The sequence below is a fragment of the Cinclus cinclus genome, chromosome 6, assembly GCF_963662255.1.
Source record: "Cinclus cinclus chromosome 6, bCinCin1.1, whole genome shotgun sequence".
Classification (NCBI taxonomy): domain Eukaryota; kingdom Metazoa; phylum Chordata; class Aves; order Passeriformes; family Cinclidae; genus Cinclus; species Cinclus cinclus.
In genome coordinates, this window is record NC_085051.1 from 49,671,888 (window position 1) to 49,696,944 (window position 25,057).

Genomic DNA, 25,057 nt, shown 5'->3' on the forward strand with positions numbered 1-25,057 from the left:
GGCTATTTCTATCAACATCTGTTATTCTTACACAAAAGGGGAATATGCATTGATTGCAAACAAGGCTTCTCATTTTTTTGGAGAATATTAATATATATATATTTTGTGCTTAAAGGTACAGCAATGTCCATCTGAAATGGAAACAGAATGAAACACAGATTTATAAAAGACTGAAAAAATAACATCATAGATAGCATATTTTATTCTTAAATAGATTTAAATAAATTTAAAGATGTTAATTGTTGTTGGTAAATAGTCACACTGTTTTCTGTAAAGAAGCAGGGCAGTGAAATTCACTAAGCATTTGTGCAATTACTTTGTGACATTGACAGAGAAAAAGCACAATAAAAATATTTTTCTTTACATTTTGTGTGGGATTTTTAATTGCATGTTCATTTGTAAATTTCGGTTCCCTCCAGCACTGTGTATGATGGGAAAAATCTGTTACCATGTAAATCCCCCAGCTTGTATCCCCATTTTTCTTAACCCCAGAATTATTATGCGTTTGTGTTATGATATCTATAAAAATAAACTCTTTCCAACTAATTCGGACTCACAGGGACAACTTAACTTTCTTGTAAGACAATCCAGGACTCCAAAAGTGGTTCACAGAATTCCGCTCCCAAGGAACAGCACAGGAATACCATGGTTTGTCCTCACTCCTTGTTTGCAGACATCTATATTAAGATTTGGACAATTCAAAGCAGAAGCATTTAGTTGAGCATTTAGTAGTCAGGATTCACCAGCTGAGTGCTGTGACCAGTCACATGGTGTTATATCTGTTCCCATACTGATGGTCTGTTTTTACAAGCCATTGCTTTCTCCCAAAATGAATGCCATTTTATCAGAAAACAGGTTTTGTTTTCTGATGATATTCCTTTGGCAAGTGCTCAAATCTGCTGTTTGTGGATGTTTGTAGGAACATTGCTTTGCTCACATAAGTATTTGAGAACAGTGAAATAATAAAGGACATGAAGAGGCTAAATCCAAATCTTGTTCTCTCATCTAACAAGCTGTAAGTGAACAATTTTAATACTATCTCTACTTGCTCACTGATCTTACAGCACCAGTAAACTCTGCATGTTTGGAGTCAGCGTGCTTTCCTACTTACTAAATATGTCATATTTAACTTTCTGCAATATTTGGATGTATGGCAGGCATTTACAGCGAACTACAGATGTTGCTTTTCTGGACTGAAGCCATATGTCCATAGGGCATTGAAGAGGTTAACATCCAGGTGTAGGAGTTTCACTGTTAGAACATGTTCTCTGTTGATTTCAGACTTTGGTCTCAAATAAACACCTTTATCATATTTTATTAAAATGTCATAATTAGATTTATTTTACGCACTGGGATCCGGAGCATGTCAGCTCTGTAGATGATTGAAAAATGCCCCATCAGCTTTTGATGGCTTAATAGAACAGCAGGGCAATCCACTTCTATTTAACCCTAATGCATCTCTATTTGAAAACAGGACTTGAACGTTCTTCTCAGTTTGTGCATTTGCTGATAGAAGGAGAGTACTAACACTCTCGTGTTCTGCAGTGTTGCATTTGATTAGAAAATAATGCTTGAGGTATGAATACACTGAAGTAATGCTAAGGAAACATTAAAGCGCCCTTAAATCTGCCATTTTACGCCTAGGGCTTTGCAGTTATTATTTGAAATGTGTGGCCTGTTTTTAAATGTTTCCACAAGAGTAGCAAACTGCTACATAATGGTAAAAATAAAAATAATACTGAGGTGTAAGTCATGGCTCTGATAGTTGTACTTATTCCCATGTAAAGCCTGGAGTGGCAAAACGGTTTTCCAGCTTCCAATAACATCATCAGTACACTCTGTTTGGCCGAATCATTGTCCAGACAGGCAAAAACCCACAAATATTAGCACCTTGTATTGTGCCAGTGTACATATGAGTATACATTTCAAGTGTCTCCATTTAAGTAAATATTATATATAGAATTTAAAATAAGTAGCAGCAAGATGAGAGCATGGTCTATAATAGAAAAGCAAAGACAAATTTGTGCCCCATACTGACTTATCGCATAGAAGACCCTGAAGCTAATTCAAGACATCCAACTGGTTCCACATAGACAGAAGAGGATTTGGGGGAACTGTCAGTTGATAACTAATGAGAATTTCAAATCTGGGCTTTTAAAAATTCAGAGTCTTTTTTCATGCTAGTAGGTAATCTAGAAAAAATACTAAAAAAAAAAAAAGTTCACCAGGGGTCTACACACTCTTCAGTAAATGGGATCCAGAAACTACTTCATATTAGAATGGATCAAACTTTCTGCAGCCAGTTTAAAACCTACTCCATACTTGTGCACAGTTGCCTCCTCTGGCAATAATCCCCATAACTCTGTAATGCAATCAACACAAAGGTTCTCTGCCTTCACTGCACTGTAACAGTATCAGTTGAATGATGAATGCCTGTCCTATCTGAGAAACCCAGATTTATCTTTACAAGGCTGAGCCCAACAACAGTTCATAATTTTTCAAGCAGAAATGAAGATAATTGAAAATATATTGATGTAATTTACTTCCAAAAAGTGTTGATGAGATGTTTCACTGGGCAGAAGATGTGCAAACATGTTAATTTCTGAGGCAGTTGAGCTCACTTCCAAGGGTAATGGGTCCCATGCTATTTGCTTGTCTTTATTCTCCTGCCCCAACCAGTTAAGACCAAAATGTGAGAAAACAAGGGGGAAAAGGGTATGTATCTACTTGCATGGATTTGAATAGCAGGATGATAGTTATCTTCAGTCACTGTGGTGGGTGGGAGCCTGACACTGAAAGAATTTGAGGAGGAAGTGCTGAGTGAGAAAATCACTGCCTAAGAGAAGGGCTGCATACTTGACACACGGAAAATATGCACTCTGTAGGTGGGTATTTAGTAGACTAAGGTAAAGGAAGGAATATGCAGGAAGAGAATAACTGAAGAAAGATTACACAGAAGAAAAGAAAGTAAAGTGTCTGAAGTGACCAAATTTCTCCTTGGACTCTTGTATGGTCATTGCTGCCATTGATGATGACGCTGCAAATTGATCTGTATCTTACTAGGACACCACACTGAGGTTTTAGCCTTCCCCTCAATCCTTCCCCTACAATCTCCTATTGAAAGGAAGGAACAAAGAAATCATTCTGAATATCTTTCTCATCATAAGGCAGTGATTCAGATTCTTTCTTCCATTTTCATCCTTTGTTGATTGAGTTGTCAAGCACCCAACCTTGGCAATAGAAACTGAAATAAGCAATGTCTTCATAGCTTTGCCATGCTGTGTCAGTACTGAATAACTGAGCCTGATCGACTGCATGCTGAGTCCAACATTCAGCTGAGCTCCTTTGGAATTTTTATCACTACTTTTTATATGACACTCACAAAGGCCTTACCCACAATGAATTGTAAACTTGTATTCTGCTTGTTCTAGAGACCCCAAGAAGGCACCCACATCTGGAGGAATTCTGCCTGCAACAAGAAGAATGTGTGATAAGTTGAGGCCATTCTTGGGGACTGTGTTCTGCAAGTTGCGCTCTAATATGTCAAAAGCTCTTGGATTTTAACTGGAGATTTACTGGACATGAAATGTAGCCCTATTGCTGTGCTATAAATATTTATTGATAATCCTATTGATGGAGCCAGAAAAATATTTTGTTGTACTAGGGCCTACATCAGTATTGGATGGTGGTATGAGAATATTTATGCTGCAAAGACAGAGTGTACATTGATAGCTCTAGTTCCAGCTGTGGATAGTAGAAAGCCTTTACTGACATCTCCAACTTAGTCATGTGCAGGACATGGAGACACAAAAGCAATTCACTCTAAACTGAATCACAGATCCAACACATTCTGTAATATTGCATTTTTTATTAGTCAATTTTGTCCTTTATCAGTTCCCAATAAACTGATAAAGTTGATAAGCTCAGTATTTTGGTTATTTTGGTGCAAATGGAATTCAATTCTTTTATTCCTTAGTTACTGATGCTTGAATTAATTTTTGACAGCAATAGAAAAATCTCAACCATCCCTTGATTAATTTTGCATTGCAGGGGATGGGAGTGAGCACAAAGACTAGGAGGAGTGAGGGGAAGGAATCCCATTTCATTTGGCTGTCATCCATCTTAAATATTTCTGGATCTGATGCCTCCAGTGTGTTTCCCATCACAGCTGTTTGATATTGCATATTATAGAAGTGTATTTTTACTACCGCTCAAAAAACACAAACAAGACCAAGCTTGTTTCTGGAACAATATAAAATGTCTTTACATGAAGCATTCAGATGACCTCACAGTTTCTTCCAGTATGGACAGTCATTCCGGTATGGAAACACGGTGTGGGATCACAGATGCCTAATTTCTGCCATCCTTCTAGTCCCATATGTTTTTGACTGTACCTAAGAATGTGTTAATCACACAATTGTGGGCACACAGGTTTTGTACATAATTTTACCTAGATAACATTTTACTAAGTTATCAAAATCTAGCCTCTTTTAGATAAATCAGAGACCATCTATTATACCTATTAGGTCAAACACCACTTCACTCATGTATTTTGGTTGTTTCTCATAGCAACATATATACATTTTTATCTCATGCTTTCATTACAGCTATGAGAGAGCACCATAACAACGCACCTCTGGCACCGCATCTTCAGTCAGAAGAAGAATGATTACTCTGAAGACTCCCAAGCTCCACATTATTAACATTTTGGCCCTGCATATCTGCACGTAACATTCTCTTACTTCTCGTTTATATGAAGGGGTCTTTAATCTTTCCATAAACATTTAAAAGGGAAATGAAACCTAAAAAAACAAAACAAAAACAAAAACAACCAACATAAAACAGTCTACCAATACACTAATTTTACCTCAGGAGCAGAAAGAATTATTATATTTTTCAACTCTATTAGAGGACAGTCTTGAAAGTATTAAGCTGTTCTGTATGGAGTGGGACAAACTATCCTGTGGAGTAAAACTTCTGAGTTCAACAGAGCTGCATACTTTTCCAATAGAAAATATGTGAACAGCTACAATCAATTTGTATGTTATCTACCTAAAAAGATATTTTTTTTCTGAATCTATCCTTCTATATCCTAATTCTAAATTGTAACTATGAAGAAGAACAATGACTCATGAATATGAGTCTATTGTTATTTGTCACTGTTGACATTACTTATTTTTATACAGTTACACATCCTGCACAAGTGAACGAAAAAGTGCCAACTAAACTGAAGTTACATGTTATTCAAAATGTTATTCAGAAGTCACAATAGGCAGGTGAAAATTCAACATGAAAACAGGACTAATCTCCAAAGCATTAACTCTGACAAAATTATGTGCTTAATCTTCCAAAAATACAAAACTATGTTGTACATTTTCAAGATTTTGCATTTTTCTCTAATATATCCTTTTCATCAGTGCTATAGACTACAGACTTCTGAAAGCTATTTTGAAAAATAAAGATTCCATATGTTGTGTTGTTGAAAAAATACATATTTGAATAAATTTTAAAGAAAAGCACTAATTTCCAATTGTTACAAAGGTTGTTTTTTTTTTTTTTTTGATACCTTGTAATCATATCTTGGGACTGACAATTTCCTCAAGCTTTCTCCATTTTAAAATTCATAGAAGTAAACCCTATTAGAATAAATGGTGGAGTTGAGCTTGAAACTTTTTCCAAATAATTTTTTTCTTTGAAATGAATGTATACTAATATTGTCTGTAAGTGTTTTCAACAACTTTACTTGTATTCAGGGAAACAATAAAAAAGTCTATACTTTCATCTTAATGTTTTCTTTAAAGGGGTTTTAAAGTCTAGGCTATTGGATCATCAGAAGACAGGTCCCACTGCAAGAGGAGCAGTCACTTTCACTTCATATTTTATGTGTTTTCATTGTGGGTGAAAGACAGGCAGTTTTGTTTGTTAAGGTGGATTTCACCTGCTGATGAGTCTCTTGAAGTTTGTGGCAGGAGTCTGGTTGCTTCATTTTGCCAGTAGTGATAGCTTATTTCTGGATGAATCAGGTAAAAAAAAAAAAGTTATTCTTGCTATTTTTAACATATATTTTGCATGCCTGGCATTACCACTGAATTGCATTAACTATGCTAGTGAATCTACATATACAAGAAGCCTGCCTTGTTTCAGCTGAAAATAAGATATTGTTATTCTGTAACTGGGTTTGTAGCTTTTTCTGGGCCTTTTACCAAGAAGAACTGCATCTGTGTGCATTCCATAAATAATCTATTATTACTTTCAGCATATTAATTAATTTTTTTACAAATAATAATATATTTTTATAGAAAAATTAAATGACAGACAATAATCTTTCTTTAATTTTTATTGTAACACAAAACCTCCAATAAAGATATATTTCCTTCTTGTATGCTTCCTTATTCACAAAATGAGTTGTACTTATTCCTTATTTTACAAGGTGTGTGCTTGATCTCATTTCCAGAAAAGAGTTTAAATATCCACATAATCCTTCACTTTCTTCTTTTGCTCAGTTTATGAAATAATGTATGACAGAATCACAAGAAGCAAAGTATTTTCTCAAACTTTTTCTTCTGAGATAAAGTTAGGGTAAAGAGCATTTCCTTAGAACAAAGGTATGATGTACAGAAATATATATTTCGGTAGGGACAAACACAGTATCTTGTCTTTAGATGTAAGATATATTTAGACAGTTTCAGGCCAAAATGTCTAATGTGAATTTGGATAAATGGATTTGTAGAGATATTGGATATGAACCAAGGAGAATGGGTTTTTTGTTTCAGTTTTTAGTTGCATTTGTTTCCTTCCTGAATAAAGGCAAACCTTCTGTCTTTTTTTCCCCCTGTGGATGAGAAATTAATGGCCATCCACTGAGGTCTGAATCTACTTCCAGAGTAGGGGGATGTTAAGGTAAACATTCTGAAAAAAATAATTTCTGGAAGCAAATTCAGATCGAGTTAATTCTTTTAATCTGATACCATATCATACAAGACCATGAGAATCAGTGTAAGGAAAAGGATTCTGTCAGAAATGAAACAAAAAACTCCAGCTCTGATTGGAAATTCAATAAAAATTTTGAACCAGATGCCATTGTTCTTGGCCCATTTTTTAACCTGTTAGTTTGTGAAAGACCAAACAAAACATTCAGCTCCAAATAAAAATGTCTTTTCTACTTTTTTTTTTTTTTCATAGATTTCCTTGCCTAGTAGTAGATGAAGCAGAAAGATTTACAAAGGTGTTAGGACATGATTGAAAATACCAGCTGGGAATTTTGAGGCACCTCAAGTCTTTAGTATCTTTTAGATACCAAAGACCATGCTATTATTTTCATTATTAATTTTAACAGATGTCCAGAGTAGAATGTTGTTAATTTCCAACTATTTAATTTTACTAAATAAGTAATGGTGTTCCACTCAGCTATTTATAAAGTCCAGTGCAGTAAGGAGCAATGACATAAATATTCAGCTTTGGGTCCTTTGGTTCTTTTAGGTATTTTAACTTAAATTGTTAGAGCTCAGCAACACTGGACGCTTGAAGAAACTTCTAAAATAAATTACAAGAATATGACCCCATTTGCTTTTCGTAAGAGTTACATCTTTGGATGTTTCTTAATGTCCAGACAGCAGCACTGACCACCGTTTTATTTTAACTTTTTTTTAAATTTTGCCAGTGTTTTGCAATTTTTCTTCCCAGATATTGACCATGCTGTCACCAACCATATACACTTGCAGACAAGATCATTCCAAAACACGCTTCAGGAAATTATAAATGTATGCATTGCTCAGGAAATGAACTAGTGCAGAATGTTCTTGTCAACTTCATTTTGAAGTAGTTTTCCCTTCTAGGCAATGTTTGACATTAGTTATGGACAATCGAAATATTTACTGTGAATTAGCTACTAAATAAGCATAGCTTTTACATTTATTTCTACATTGTTTCTGGATGGGTTTTTGGTGTTTTTGGTGGCAGTGGGTAGGGTTCTTATATTTGTATCACAATTCTTATTTCAAGGTATTCTAGGTCTAGTTTAAGCAAATATATTTTAGTCTGTCAATTGCTTGTGAACTATTCACACCAACTATTGGCTTATTATTCCTTTTAAACTTATTCCACTTAAATAATATAATTCTGCCTTATTCCCTCTTTCATCGGTGGAAAGACCATTTGTGAAAATGGAGGCATTCATTAGAAGTGCTTAATGTGGATGAAAAGGGTATCTAAAGGCATAATTTCAGGGTCTTTTTTCTTAAATGCTATGAAATCCAATTAATTATGGACACATGTAGGATAAGACAGTGGATTTGAACGCAGCATGGCTACCTTATATAGAGTAAATAATTAAACATTCATAAAAGTCCTCAACTTTGGCTCTTCTATCACTGCCTTGTTTTTAAAGTACTTTTCCATTTCCTTAGTCAACCTCTAATCACCAGTATGGCTGCATCTGTGACAGGCAGTGGTTATAAGTAAGCCACTGTAGTTTCCATCAGCTCCAACTTGTTTTTCCTTCCATTAGGAATTCCTGATTATGCACTAAAAAGATATTTGATTGATAGCAAAATAGAAGACATTTGAAGAAAAAAATTAAACCTGAATTCATGCCAGTGGGGAGGGGAGCTACCTCATTAACAAAATAATTGAGCTGTTAGTTAATTTTATTTGTTATTTGTAAAAAAGGACAAAAATCTTCCAAGGAATTAATATTCTTCCCTCAAATGATTAAAGGAAAAACAAAGGGGTTTGTATCTCAGATGTATTTAGTAATTATATTTCTGACACCTTTATTCATATTATCCGAGGCAGATGTAAAAAAAAAAAAAAAAAAAAAAAAACAAACCAAAACAAACAAACAAAAAAACACCTCCCCCCAAAAAAACTAAGAATAAAAGAACAAAACAACAAACTGGTAATTTACAGAACATTTCAAATGTTAGCTTTTTCTGATCAGGTTTTCTCTGTCTCTCCCCCAGTCTTATTAGAAGTAATTTCTCTTAATTGATAATTAATACCTTTAACTTTGCTAAAAGCAGCTACTTGTGTATCAACACTTCCAGTTTGATACAGTCAGTATTTTTTTACTATTGATATAAATAGTGAATAAAATTAACTATAAAATATTCTTGCAGTACTGATTATACTTCTTACTTATTTTTTGTATCTTTTTCTCTTTTATTTTTTTTCAAATTTTGAAATTTTTATTCCACTAAAAAAGAAAAATTTTCTGCATGCTAAGTTCAATGAACCTGGTGATGTCTTCAAAATAATAAACATTTGGCCACGTGAGCACAGATCAAAGCAGTATTTCCAAAATATACTGCCCACAGCACACCCCAGGAAAATTACCCCAGAGCTACCCTGTAACCTTATTCTTTCCCTTATACCCACCCCCTTCAAGACTCAGTGAAATCAGTTACACATCAATATGAATGAAGCAAAGAATGCCATTTTATTTACAGAACATGACCTTGTTTGGGATTTTGGTGATGAGCAACTCAATGAACAATTCAGACCACTGAATGCAGACAGAACAACTGACGCATGATTTCAGGATTTGTTCTTGTCTGATACCTTATTTTGATACCATTTTAGCAAAGAGAAACCCTGCATGAAGGGACAGGCTTGAGAGGAATTAACGCTTTGCTGCAACAAAGCAGGGGGTTTAGATATCCATGACTGTGGGTATGGAGCAGAGGTGACAGGATGGGCTGTGCTGGAGGAACTGCAGCCCCAGTGCAGGTTGTCCTGTCTGACAGGATTAAGGGGCAGCTCAAGGCACAGAGTGTTGTAGTTGCATCCTTGTCTGATACCACAACACACTAGTAATGGTTTGGATCCTGACAAAAATGCCTTTGTCCTTGGTATGATAAACACTGTTAGCTTCCTTCTAGGCATAAAGTGCCATACAGCAGGAATGTGTCTGAAATGCTGAGAGCTGAACCTGAACAACAGCAAGGTCCAAGAAGCATTATAAGTTCTTGGCTTGAAATATCGTTTGAACAACCAACCTTGTGCTATATTCTCTGGGCTTTGCATAGAATCTCAAGCTGTAGCAAAGGAGAGAATATTTCAGTTTCCAATAGTCAGATCTTGGACAACTAAATCAAGGTCTGCTGTGGATTCAAATGCTGACTAGTAAAGAGAAAAAAAATTTTTTTTTATCTAAGCCACTGTCTCAGGGTTCAGGACAGTTTGAAAACTAAAATAATTTCTGAATTCCATGTACAAATCAACATCAAGATTTCTGAACTAGGCATGTCAGAGCAAACCTAAACAATTATTCTGGTTACTTGGCCCTCTACTCTCTTTCAATCCAGTCTTGTAAAACATGAACAGTCTTGTAAGAAAAAGAACATCAGTCTTTTCACTATGCTCTGAGCACTGATGTCACATGGACATGGTGTCATGCACTTTGCAGCCATAGCAGAACAGACTTGATAAGCATCAATATACAGAAGATATGCAAGAAGAAATACAGATAATGCATCTTCTCCTCACCCAAAATAATCAATTCATTTGAATTTCACTAAAGAATGCTATTGGGTCATGCAGCCTTCTCACCATCCAATCTTTTCATATTTTACTTGCATTTATCTTCACTTGCAACACAGAAATAGGAAGAGAAGGGATGATTGGTTTTGTTTCTCCTAGCATCAGAATAAATGTTCTATCTTGGTTTCAAAAGAACAATGTAACTCACAACAGCATGCAAACAGAATAAATGTTAAGAAGCAATGCCAATTTCAACCATCCATTTTTTCCATTTTTGACATATGTCTCACTGATATATCTACTACTGTCCTCTCTGAGCTGCAACAGAAATTAACTTGGCTTATGCATTTTGGGAACCACTGGACAACCATCACAGGGGTCTCAGAACCACTGTTGCTGATGCACAGTATCTAATATGAACAAACAATTAGTAAAGGATGGTAACTGGTTAATTTGGGTGGGTATTTTTCACACAAGACCTCATACTGCTCTTCAACCTGCTGAAATATGAAGTGCCAACTGGCAAAACACAGTAAAACTCTGCTGCTAATATGAGACATATTAAGCCAAAAACACAAGCTAGTCCTAGAAAGGAAAATAAAGCAAACAGAAGGCAAATATTCATTTCAGAATAAAAGAACATGATCAATTTAGCAAAGCATTGGTAAGACCCTTGACAAAAAATGTGAAAAATAAAACTAAAAAGCTCAATGCAAAAAAGAAGAAAAATCCTCATTTCATATTTTTGAAAGTTTAGTTGCAATCTCTTAATGTAAGCCCATACAATGGAATATGTGGTTTGCTCAAGGTATTTGTTACATCTTAATTCTATGTGGTTGTCATATTCAGGGCCATTTAGGAAACTTCACAGCTAGAACTCAGCAGGATCCATTTCATCCTTATGTAGACATTTTCTGATACTCTGATGAATATATTTTGAGAATAAAATTCCAAACTCTTGAAAGGCATTAATTTCAGAACCTTAAAAAATTGTTATCATCATAATTTTTCCCTTCTGTCATGTAAGTATACTTACTTTATTAAATAAAAAGTGCCTTCAAATGAAAAAGGGGATTTTTAATTTCAAAATGTTGAAACAGGTTTTTTGAATTATTTTGGTTCCATTTGTTCCTAATTTTTTGGGAGACAGGAAATTAGCCAAAATCAATCTTTAGTGCTTCGAGTTTCAGTTGCAGTGAATTGTCATTTTATGATGAAGGTATATTTCATAAAAATCCTCCCAGACAGGTTATAAGAGAAGGAGAAATGGAAAAAATATATCCTTTTGCCCAGTATTGCACATTGAACAATGACTCTTCTGCCACCTCGAAAGCTTTCTTTTTGCAATGTCAAATGCCCTATGAATCAATACTGTGTTGTCCATGGAGGTGTTCTTTGGTTCAACACCTTGATTTTGTATTGGTATTTAAAAAGAAAACCATTTCTGGCAGAGCTGTTCTTTCTTGGCTGGCCCTTCTGTCAACCATATGCACATTCAGAAAAGGCTTTTTTCTGTCATGCCTTTTTTTTTTTTTTTTTTTTTTTTTTTCCTAGAAATAAAAATTCCATAGTAGTGGGCACTGATATTTTCCCTATACCTGTGCCTGCAGGACACTTCAGAAGTGATTTGAGAGGTATCCCCAGGCTGCTGAGAGTAGCAAGCTCTCCCAGAAATGTTGTGTTCTGAAGAAGTTTTGCTGTCCTCTCCACAGCTCCCAGTGCATGAGGTGTGTCACCGAACACCACTTTTGACTGAATAAATATTTTTAAATTTACTTTCTCTGGTCCGCTTTTTGCTGCTGCTGCTTACATATCCACAAGTACTAGTGGATGCCTTTCTACTCAGAGCACAGAAGATGGCTTTTCTACACCTGGACTCGATAGAGCTGATATTCAGTATCAGATGGGATTAGTCTGTAGGTGACAAAGTGTGATCAACCAACATGAATACTAGAGCTAAATACTGTTTTTGTTGCCTCTTTCCAATACCTTCAGTGTTTGATTCTGGCTTTCGCTCCCATTGGTGACTGATTCTCCTCCCTGAACATTTCTAGGTCTGTAGTAATCACTGAAGATCAAAAGATGTGGACAGCCAAAGAATTCCCTGAGCCTGATCAGTTTAAACATCCCCTGGATCCATCAGATCCCAGATCATAGGAATATACATGTATATACAGGAGTTACTAAAATAGACCAGACTGATGGGGCTTGTTCAAAAATAGCAATATAAATAATTAAATATTCACACATTTCAATCTTGATTTTTCCAGAACAACACTCTAGGAGTGCTTTACATTTCAAATGGGACCTGACTATACGGAAAGTACAATGTACAGTAGAATTAACTATATATTTTTATATTTTTATTTTTTTTAATTCAGCCATTTTTTGCTGTTCTAGACACAGGTCATGACCTCTCACCTCCTGTTTATTTCTTCCCATGTTGACCTTTCATTGAAGCGAACGGCTAATTTTTTGCTCCAGTGACCAAGAATAGGAATTTGTCACTTTATTCAAAATGGAATGAATACAGGTATGTCTGGCATTCTCAGCTGATCTTAACCCTCTGCATGCTGAAAACAGTCAAATACCCAAGTGATCTCTATTAAGAAATATATTTTCTGAAGTTGTGCTATTTTTTGTAACAAAAGAGTTTTGCTTCTTTTGTCTGAAAAAGGGTTTCTCTTTTTCTGTGCACAGTCGGGTACAGTTTTCTTTGTTGCAAAATACAATGAACTAAACAGAAGAAAATGACAGGTTAGAGGTCCATAGAAATTTGCAATGGTTCTAAGGGAGAACTTTCATTAGTGTTAGGAAATAACCTCCATCTTAATTGTCTGCTGTACAAACAAAATTTTATGCGTTATCTTTGACTGAAAAAGAAATAACTAATTTCTCCAGTAAGATGCCAGTAATGAATTCTTATGGACTAATCTTAATAAGTATGTGCAAAGTAATCTATGCTTCTCATGTTGAGTTATAAAATAGAATTCTTTTCCTTATGCAAATACTTTCACTGCTACTTATCCACTATTCAAATCTCCTGTGCAGTAGGGTTCTTTTCTCCATCTGTAAGTTCTGTAAAGGGGAAAGACGTCAGTGTATCCAAGCAGGAATTGAAGTTAACACTTAAATCCTGTTAGAATTACAAAGGATAAGAGTCCCAGCAAAAAACACCCCAAAAACCAAAACCCACCAAAACCCATGAAACAAGACAAAACAAAAAAACAACAAAAACAACAACAAAAAAAACCCACAAAACCCCAAACAAACAAACAAACAAACAAACAAAAAAGCAACCCACAATTCAAGAGGTCTTAAGTGCGACAGTCAGTAGATTCAAGTATTACCTGTCAAAATGAAAAAGTTAGGAGCAATGGACTTTCAGAGTGTGATTTCCTACGAACACATCCTTAGTATTTCTTGGCCTCACTGAAGTTACTGTTGTCTCCCTTTTCCTTTTCATGGCTACATTAACATATTTTCAATTCTTTATGGCATGCCCCAAACTTTTGTCCAAAGTACACATTAGCATTATTGCCTTCCCAGATCCTGTCATTACCTGTGTAAATGCCCAAGGTCTGCACGTGTCTTTTGGCCAGTCATTGTGTGTGAGCTGGCTACCTAAGAGAACAATTCTGCTGAGCTCATGTCACTGCCCTACTTGCAGTGGAATCATTTGTTGGGACATTTATCTCACAAAGCTTTTCAAGTATTAACATGTCTGATCACTTGAGCATTTTGATTTAATTTACTGAAATTAAGTTCAAAGATACAAGAGATGGGGAGAACAAAAGACGTGAATTACATTCTCCTGTAGGCTTCCTAAGCCCCAGGAAACCAAGTCAAAAAAAGCTTTGGTGGCTTTGGACCCTGTTACAGGTCACAAGCTGGACAGTCCTGTACTTTCATCTGGGATTTCACAAACATGCTTGCAGTGAGGCCAGTGGTTCTGATCTCAGGAACATGAAGTGAGCATCATTAGACATTATTTGTATAGAAATTTTGTCCATCTCAGTTAAAATCAATAACATACTATGAAAATATAAATTTGCATATTTTTAAATAAACCTGAAATTACCTCTAAAATCTCCAAGTCTTCAGTATCTTCCAACAGCATCACAACTAAGTGCAGAAAAGGGACAGAATGGTGAATTGTATGGTCTGCTATGTGGACTGGGATCTTCTCCTCAGAAGAGAGCACTTTTACTGCTAGAAGTGAGAGCCAAATTTTCTATGTTGTTTTTAACACCAAAATCTCAGGCCCTGAGGGGGGACGTTCTTCACATACTTTACTTAATGAGAAGTATCCTTAACCCTGTTTCCTCAGCGCTGCTCTCTGATCTGCCAGCCTTGGCAGAGTTTGACTTTGCAACAGCCCTCTGAGCAAAGGATGCTCTGGGCTGCTCACTGCTGGGTCCATTCCTGGATGGGTATGTGCTGTATGGGTGTGTGAGGTGGCTGCAGGCAGATCATGGGATTCAGAAGCATTGCAGTTTGTTCATTTTCCACTTGAAACCTCTAAGTGACTGCAGACTTCCAACTCTGAGAACAGGAAATACAGGTGTGGGGGAAGTGGAGTGTGGTATGTTTATAATGGCAATCACGGTAACTGTAATAACATCTGTAACAGTTCAGAGAGGCACAACCTATTTTTGCTTTCCAGTTACCCGAAAAACCTCTACTTTACACTTTCCAAGGTAAAAAACCCAGATCCTACACTTGGCTAAAATGTGATTTCTGGGTTCACCTGAAAAGTGCCAAAATAAAGTATTGATATGATGTAAGAGAAGGACAAGAGGGATTCTAAAATCAAGATGAAAACAATTAGCAAATATGAACTCCTGACAATCAAAAATAAATATTAGGCACAATAATGGCATGAAAACATTTAAGTACAGCTGAATCTATTTAGTGCAGCAGTTACTGGTGGTTAATACTTATCCACCTTTGAAAATTCTTCCCTCTTATCTTATGTAGGGTGTTTTAATCACAGTTAGGGGTTTATTCTTCTTCTTTTAGACATCAAATATCAAGTCACTGAATGTTTTTAGTCCTCACTTCTCAAAGTGCAGAATATGATGTCAAAGGAGTGGGAACCAATGAAGAATATATGTTTCTGGACCAGTAGACATATAATAGGCTACAGCATTATTACTAGGGCTGCAATTCATCCAATTTGCTGACAGTTCAAGGACTCGGCTTTCACTAGCTTGTGGAAATTATATTCACCTGTGCCAAAGCACCTATCTTTTTATCTCTTCTTGAGCATCTCTATATTTTTTTTAAATAAATGATTCCTTTATATTAGAATATGTATCTATGTAGATTATTGTTTCTCACTGGCCTACACTGTCCATGGAGCTTCCTAAAGGTTGAATGAGATCAGCAGCAGCAGCCTGGTCTGACTGGGGGCTTTGGTTCCTTTCCTGGGCTGTAAAGCTTTGTGCAAAAGCTTTGTGTCAAATAAGGGAGGTACCAGCACCAAAACCACCCCTGCTAGTCCTGGCATTTGCATACTAGCTGTTTCTACGGTAATACTTAAATCCAATATACTGAACGCTGAGGGGGGAAAAAAAATCACAACCTAAACAGAACAGAACAGAACACCATCCCTAAACAGCCCAATACCACATTTTTCATGCTTTGCAGTGTTTTACGTGGGAGTTTTTTCTCTGGGAGCATGCACATGCTCTGATTTTGATCTTTTGAAATTTCTGCATCCCTTAGGTTGTATCCTTTCACTCCAGAATAACTCTTGTTGTGACAGATGAACTGGAACAAGTGTGGGCTTCCTCACAGCCACTTCCTGTCAAAGTGCCCTGTGTTAAGCAGCAAGCTGTGCAGTCAAATGGAAGGAAGCACAAAAGTCCACTTTTCCCTTATCCCTTCCCCATGGCAACCTGACCAAGAACAGTGACCCCCAGCAGCACAGCTGAGGCCTGAAACTGTGCTGAATTACTCAGAAAGAGAATCTCCTGACCCCAGCCAGCAGAACCCAATGAAAATAAGTGACCTCTAACTGCAGAACCCCTTGTCCAACACTGCGTTTGTACTGTACACAGCCAACACAGGTCAGATGCTTTCAGGAGGCTGACTTAATGATCTTCGAATCTAATTTAAAGTGTACCAGTGAACCTAGAACTATTCAGGTTCTGCAATTAGAGAGAGAGTTTTACATTAAGCAGTCAAAAACCCCATAGAAATATCACACCTCCTTGAATTAGGTATTGAAATCAAATATTTTTTTCTCAGGGCTGACCTTTGTTAGCTACATGTAAACTGAACTGATGATGAGTCACTGAGATAGCAAATTAGTACTCATAGTTGTTGACAGGGTCAGCAAGAAATCTACCACATTTTTAAGCAAAAATAAAATCTTGTAGTTATTGTCATATGTACTTCTTGTCCTTAATGACATTCAGAAACTATTGGCAACAAGAAGAGGAAAAACAGGAGATTTTGGGGTTTTCATGCTCTTTACCAAGTGTAATCAGAAATTTAACACCATAAACTTTGGTTAAAGAGCTATAACAGTATCTATTTGTTATGCTTTCAGCCACATAAATAAAAGAATTGACCTCAACACTAGGTAGAAAAGGGACCAAACTCTCTAACCTCTACTGTGGTTAATATTGTTTCAATAGCACTACAGCCTTTTTTATAATGTTTCTGCACAAACAACTCTTTGGCTTGTGACAGCAAGGGACACCAATAATTCATTGCAAGAACATTTGTTCTGTGATTAACTCTTAGAAATGTATGAGTAATTTGGGGCACAGCTAGACATGGTCCTGAAAGCATGTTTTTGAGAGCACCTTACAATGAACAACTTTAACAAATTTATATGAATAATGTTTTAATGACAGAATGAATCTCAAAGGTGTTTGTTTAGCAGACTTGACATAACCTGTGCCCATTCAGTCTGTGGGCTGCTCCTGGAGGACCAACCATTGGTCACAGCTGATCTATACAATGCTGTGGCCATCGTGGGCATTACGAGCTACATGACTGAAATTGGGTTTGGCTATCTCAGTTTCATACTTTCTTGCCAGCATGTCCACATACAGCTCCAGTGTTCAGAGCACAGTGCCCAGTAGAAAACACAGAGTGCTATGGAAATATTTAAGATGAGACACCAAGAGCCTAATGGATAGAAATATTTTGTGCTACAAATACTCTGAATTTTTAAGGCAGCTTCTCTTTTGCCTGTCTAGTTTCACCTTCTCTCTTCTGTTAAAGGCCTTTGGCATTTGTGCTGGTCCTCTGAATCTAACTATTTTGTCTTTCTTCCAGTATGTTACCCAACTCTGTTGTTCCTTCCATTATTTGGCATTTGCTTTGGAATTATGTTTGTCCATCTGTTATTTGTCCTTTTGGTTATGCGTTCTGCTGATTCCCATTTGTTCTTCTCAGCTCTCTCAACAATTTGGGCTACTGAAGTGTTGTGGCATCAGTCAGCTCTATCTTGGCCCAGGACAGTGTTTGTACAGAATAAGAGAAAGAGCAAAAACTGGCCTTGATTGATGTTTCTGTTTCTTTAGGAATTCACAGGCACACTTTTTTACAGTGGTCATTCCTGCTAGCTGATTTCACTGGTTCAAGGAACATGTAGTGAAAGGGGCTTTATTCTCTTTTGGTTTCTGTTTTACTCCTTCCATCTTTCTGGATTTTTTATAAGTAGTGTAAAATCATAAAAAAGGCTAAAATGTCAGCAGATACTCTTCCAGCCTTGACTGATCTTGTATTTTTGTGTTGCATATTCCTTCCTCTTTAGGAACACATCCATCTTCTTTATTAACTGTGCACAAAATTACTGGCCTAGTATGGTCTAAGGAGAACCAAAACTCCACCTAGTCATACTTTCTTTCCCTAGTTATATCTTTTTTTTTATCCCTTAAAATAAACCACAATCACACTACCATCTGCATACAGTTGTTGGATATGACCTTTACTTGTCATTACTTAGTTTTTCAGACTTAGACCATTCTGTAGACAGAGTTCCAAATTCGTCAGCTCTCAAGTTGCCTGTGCACAGCATTGTGGAAAGACTAAAGGGATGCTCAACTATTTATCAGTAATGCAGATGTTGTTTTCTCCCCCACCATGGCTCTGAAAGCTCATTTTTAGGACATACTATCATCAGACTTATGCATTATACGGGGCTTGCAGAATTTTACTTGACAGTCAGGCACTAGTTAGGGCCAGTTCTCTTTTCATACATTTATTTTGGTTTTAGACTTGTGCAGTAAGGCAGTCTTACTAGAAAACCAGGATTCTTACAAAAATAAATGCCCTCCCGGAAAACCGGACTTTTTCTAAGGGAGGATTTATTTTGTATCAGTTTCCCTTGGAGATATCTGAGTGGTGTAAATGAATGAAGGATGCTTACACCAGTTTATTTTCAGCTTTTAATGGAGGGATTAATTAATGTTTGCTTAGGTGCACTGACTTAATGTAATTTCTAACCTTAATCCACTGAAAGACATGTGAATTTCACCAATAAAAATAAGATACAGGTATTCAAGAGCACTTGTGAGTAGGCCTGTCTTTGAAAGGAAGGAACTTCCTTTTCTTCCTTTTCCTTTCCTTCCCACCCCCAACCAAAATGCTCCCAAACCCACAGGTTTCATTACATAAATACGGGGTATTAAGAATAATTTATGAAATGGTTATGCTGTGGGTAGGATAGTGGTTTCAACGAAATAAAAAATCTGAAGGCCCCAATTAGTAAAGAAACCCTGAACAAAGCACCCATGATAAGTACAAGCTCATTGGGGTTTGTAGGTAAGAGTCTGCACATGAAGACATCTTGGAGTATAGAAGCCCTTCCTGCTCCTGAGCATCCAAACCAACCTTGGGTAACGCAGAACAAAAAAACCACTATGGCTACAGGGGAACTATCCTAGCATCTCTGGACTCCTTTGGAAAAGCTAACACAATCAACCAGATCTCATCCAAGTGAGCCAGACTGAGCTTGGGCTCTAGCAAAGGGAAGTGGAGAGTGCACGGGGTGCTTTGGGGCCATCTCGCTGGCCAAGTGGGCCAGAAAATGGAATAGCATTATATTAACATCAGCATTATTTTATAATTGGCATGAACATGACAGAAAGGATGAAAAGGAGTCAAAAACTACTGCCAGCACTGCAGATCATTACCTCCTTATTGAAATCACTAATTAATTGTTGTCCTTTAATATTTTGATTCTAGTCTAAAACCACAAAATGTGTGCTCACAAAACACCCTTGGACACTCACGACATGGACAAATATAAGTTCTGGGTAACACATTTACAATTGCAAGAAAAAGGTGTGAATAGTGTAATAATGACAAATGCAAGCACTTAATTGCAGTTTCAGTGTTGATCATAGAAGGCCTTTTGGAAAGAAAATTAACGTAGCAACTTTCAAAGGAAAGGCCAGGTATAACTGAACAAACGACCATTCAGTCTAACATGGTCAGCAGTCATTAAAGTGCATCTCATTCTTATTCTTGTATTACATCAGTCCAGAAGTTGCCATCACAGTGTGAGATGTCAGCTTATGAAAGTACTAATCAGCTGATACATGCAAATGTCATTATTACACACTGCAACATACAAAGAGAGCCACATTGTCTCTTTAGATCTACTCCCATGAGATGTACAAATGTTTTAATTTTTTTCTCTGCATGAGGTTGTTTACCTTATATCATCATGTTATATGATTTCACACTTTTAAAATAATTAAAACATTCCAGTTGCAGCCATGTCACATTTAAACAGCAACAGCTATGGGAGGATTGCAGGCACAGCCTCCCATTCTGCATGCAGGCTAAATTCAAAGGCTTGCTGCCTGTAAGCAAGTTAGAAACATTGAAAAAGTGGAATTTAACTTTGTTGTTTGGTAAAGGAGAAAATAGAGGAATCTCATAGACTACCAGCCCTGTACAGTACACATTGTTAGTCAAAAGAGAGAATGGCAATTCTGCATTATAAACGACAGCACATTGCTCTCTTTTTATTCCTGAGAGCTACAATTAAAGGATGCAAGTCATAAACCAGGGTATTATATGATGCATTGTTTTTAATCTTGCTGCCTTGTTGTATATAACAGGTTCATATAATTCTTCAGACAGGAAAAGGCTGGTTCTGTAAAAATACAAAGCCCTGCATTTGAACTATAAGTCCACAAGCAAGCAATGTATATATCGCCAAACCAGCAAACTCACTTACTTAATACACTAAACTTCAGGTTCTTGCTATATTATGTGAAATGGCTTGAAACAGGAGGCAGCTGCCAGGAAACATCACTGCTTCTTTACTCAAGAGAGACAAGGGAAGGAAGAATGAAGAAAAAAATTCCCTCGATGGATGCCACAATAGCATGTCTTTCATTATCACCCTGTGTCAAGGCACTGTGTAATGTTCATTGTGCATGCATAGTAAATTACTATTTACCTGCCAGTGCCTTTGATAAGTCAGTCTTTTCTCCCTCTTTTCGTCCACACAGCATGGAACAGTGAAACCTCTTTGCCTATAATTCTTATTAAGGTGATACCTTTTCTGAATAAGAAAGTACACACTTCCAAAGGAGGCATTCTCTTGGGTTTTTAAGGGCCATTGTTTTTATTGTTTTCCTTTTATTTCTCCCACCCTGCTGTGTTTTAATGCTATAGTGACTTCTGTGTATACAACTCTCATATTGAAATGTCTGCCGCAGATATATGCAATATTAAAGAGTGCTTATGAATTTTTGACATCTAATTAGTCGCTACCCAGTTAACATGTCAAGACTCAGAGGGATTAGGGAGTCAGCCCTTTCTGAATAAGTTAAAGCTATGCCCTGTCCTTTTCATGTATTATTCTTTAATGTAGGTGGTGATTATTTTGCTGTGATTAATTGATGAAGCTCATTGGTCTGGCAAGTGTTACAGAATTCACCATTCCTCACTTTTATTTCTCTCTGTAGGGCTTTCCCGCTTATTTGAAAGGAATTGGTTCTATTCGGTCTGTGAAGCTTCATTGTCTTTTCTCAATACATGCACACTGGTTTCTGTTAAGATTTTATCTATTTAATTTTATATCTTTTCTACTATAAAGGAAGCACATAATTAATAATGCTTGTTTTATTTTAAGTCACAATTCAAACAGGGTTTCTCTAATGTGTTGTTTATTTTCATTTTTGATTTATACTTTTGGACAAAATTAATGACATGTATTTTGAAGTATAAAAATAGATTTTATTTTTTTTTTCCTAATGTTTTACAAAGTCCCCGACATTCAACAAGGCTTGGTGAATTTCAAGATTTTCTGGTCCCTGATTAGAAGCAATATTTCACTCAGGCAATTTTTATTTTTTTTTTTTTTAGCATTTTGAGTGGGTTTTTTCTCAGAGATGATATAATATTCTCTGTTGTCAGTTATGGTGAATTATATCAATTTTAGCATCCAAATGGAAGCTTTAATTATACAATCTCTGTTTTCCATGTGCACGCTTTTCACAAAAGGAACAAAAAAAAAAAGAAGAAAAAAGGGAATGTTGAGGCAAATCTTTAAACACCTGTAGAAATCTAAGTGATGCATATTTAAAACAATGTGATCACTCATAAATTCAGCTGTGTGTCAAGGTTCCTGCTGACCTGTGGTGCACTCCAAAGGAATGTTCCATTGATTATATACAGCTGCGGATGCTCAGAAAGAAACAGCACATATGTGTGCTTCATGGTCTGATATATTTGTTGTATCCCCCTCTGTGTAAGTGATATTGGGTTCTATATAAAGAAACAATAAAAACATATGCTGAGCACATAATGGCTGTGCCGTTTGCCTACACAGGCACCACGCCACCAGTATTTAACTCACTGCTTTGTAAAGCACTGGAAGATCTACTGTAGCTATAAAAGGCAAAGCAAAAACATACACATACACATGCACAAAGTTCTTTGCCTTTTTTTTTTTTCCTTCTTTTTCTAAAATACTGTGAAGGAACTTCCCGCTGTATTACATTTTTTTCACCATTTCATGTAGTTGAATGGTTTTTGTTCACCATTTCACTGTAGTTGGCTCAAGAGTTTTGGGCCTTATAAAAGTGCAATGCAGTCTGGCAGTTTCCCTGACAGGATAAAATCAGAAAAAAAAATTCTGAACAGAGTGCAAGAAGCAAACATACAGACATGATTATGGAAATATTTAATCATGCACTATGGCTACTGAGAAGTTTCTTCCATTCCCTACCTCTTCACTGCAAAGGAGCTGAACAAAAGACTATTTCCATCCAAGTTAATTTCTGCAGCCTCGTGGTTTTACGGACAAATAATTACTTTTCACAGAGCAGAATCAATCCCATTATGAACCTCCAGTATTCAAATCTGTAATTGGGACAATAGTGGAGCTCCAGCCAGCTTATCTTCTTTTGAAATGAACAAACTCAGGCACACACTCTTAAAAATTTGATCATTATAAATAATTACAATCCTATTTACCAGACAGGGTTTGTGCTTTTTAATTTACATTGTGGAGACTCTTTCTAAGGTACTTTTTGGTGAAAACATGTAAACAATTCTCTCTTATCAGGCTTTAAAGAAAATTGCAGTGTGTGAGGAAAAGAGGAAAGCAAAGGGGGCCAGGAGTTTTTAGCAAGGTGCTTCTCCTAACCCCACACCTGGGTTTTGAGGGTATCTTGAGGAAGCTGAAAAGAGGAGTAACAGCAGCCTCACGCACCCCCAAACCACAAATGCCTTAGGAACAAAAACCAACATCGACCCTGCCATGGAAAAGAGAGCCACAAGGCAACAAGGAAGGGAAATAAAACTGAGTGGGGTGGGTGGGTCGACTGAAGGGGCTGTGAGTACGAAGAAGGAAGAGGGGGCAGCATTAAAAGAAATATCAATCAATTGGAGCATATTCACTTCCCCTGCACAGTAGATTCTATCAGAAGAAAACACTGAACTTTGTAGTGTTAACAGCAGCTGAAATTTAGAATTATTGTTTCCTCCTAACAGAAGACTCATTTTCCACGGCCGCATTTGCAGCATAATAAGCTTTTTGTTATTTTTTCAATTAGAGTCAATTGACCTAACAAAATGGTTGGCAATTAAGTGATTTTTGTAATGGTCCGGGGGTAATTTAGTCGAGCTTGTCAGCTGTGTTTCATGAAGCCGAGATGTCTTTTTTTCCCACTGCCTCTCTCTCTCCCTCTCCCTCTCTCTCACTTACTCCCTCTCTCTCTCAAGCATAATGGCTCATAATTTCAAAATCTTTTCCTTCTGTTTCCCTCACAATAATTCGCAATTACAGGAAGTTGTTGGAGGTGATTTTTTTTCCTACCTTGCTTTTTTGAGTCAGTAATTTTAAATAAAATGTACATACTTGTAAAAAGGGGGCTATTACAGAAATCACTTTTTGTGTAAACTCAATTATTTTATGAATAGTGACACCAGTTTCTGCTGGGTTCAACTCCTAAAGGCTGATGTATTATTATTTTCAGGGTAAAAGGTGTTGTACATTTAGAACACTTTTTCAAATCAAACCAGTATTCAGGAAGGTAAACAACAACTTAAACGATGAGAAGCCTTGTAGTAAATCTGACAGGTATATGAGAAGAATGAAAGCCATTAGGACATTTATACAATAATCTGCAGCTACTGGACTTTTTCTCCTGTTATGATTCAGGAAGAGATTCCTCATTTGTCTAATTGATTCCTTTTCTTAAGACAACATCTGGAGTTGCAATTCATATTAAAGTGCTGTAGTTAGATCTGATGACTACATCAGATGTTCGTTCATTTGTATTCTTTTTATTATCTGTTTTTGCAGCACACACACAGGCTGAAAACTGAAGCCACGCCGTCCACCAGTGAATCCGGAGACTTCCTAGCATCTGCCTGCAAACGACTGTCTTCTAATTTTTTTGTTTTTTAAGTCCTTTTTTCTAATTCCCAGACACGCTCAACATTTCCCCTGTGTCTCGAGCCTCCCTCCCAGCCCGCAGGATGCGAGGGATGCGAGGGATGCGAGGGATGCGAGGGATGCGAGGGATGCGAGGGATGCGAGGGATGCGAGGGATGCGCAGCTGCACGCAGCGCCGAGCGCGGCTGCGGCCTCGGCAGCCGGCAGAAGGGGGCGCTGCTGCAGCGGAGCAGGCGGCACCTCAACCCCTGCCCCTGTCCCTGTCCCTGGCCCTGTCCCTGTCCCTGTCCCTCAACCCCTGTCCCTGTCCCTGTCCCTGTCCCTCAACCCCTGCCCCTGTCCCTGTCCCTTACCCCCTGTCCCTGTCCCTCACCCCCTGTCCCTGTCCCTGTCCCTGCCCCTGTCCCTGTCCCTGTCCCTGTCCCTGGCCCTGTCCCTGTCCCTGTCCCTCAACCCCTGTCCCTGTCCCTGTCCCTGTCCCTCAACCCCTGCCCCTGTCCCTGTCCCTTACCCCCTGTCCCTGTCCCTCACCCCCTGTCCCTGTCCCTGTCCCTGCCCCTGTCCCTGTCCCTGTCCCTGTCCCTGTCCCTCAACCCCTGCCCCTGTCCCTGTCCCTGTCCCTCAACCCCTGCCCCTGTCCCTCACCCCCTGTCCCTGTCCCTGTCCCTCACCCCCTGCCTCTGTCCCTGT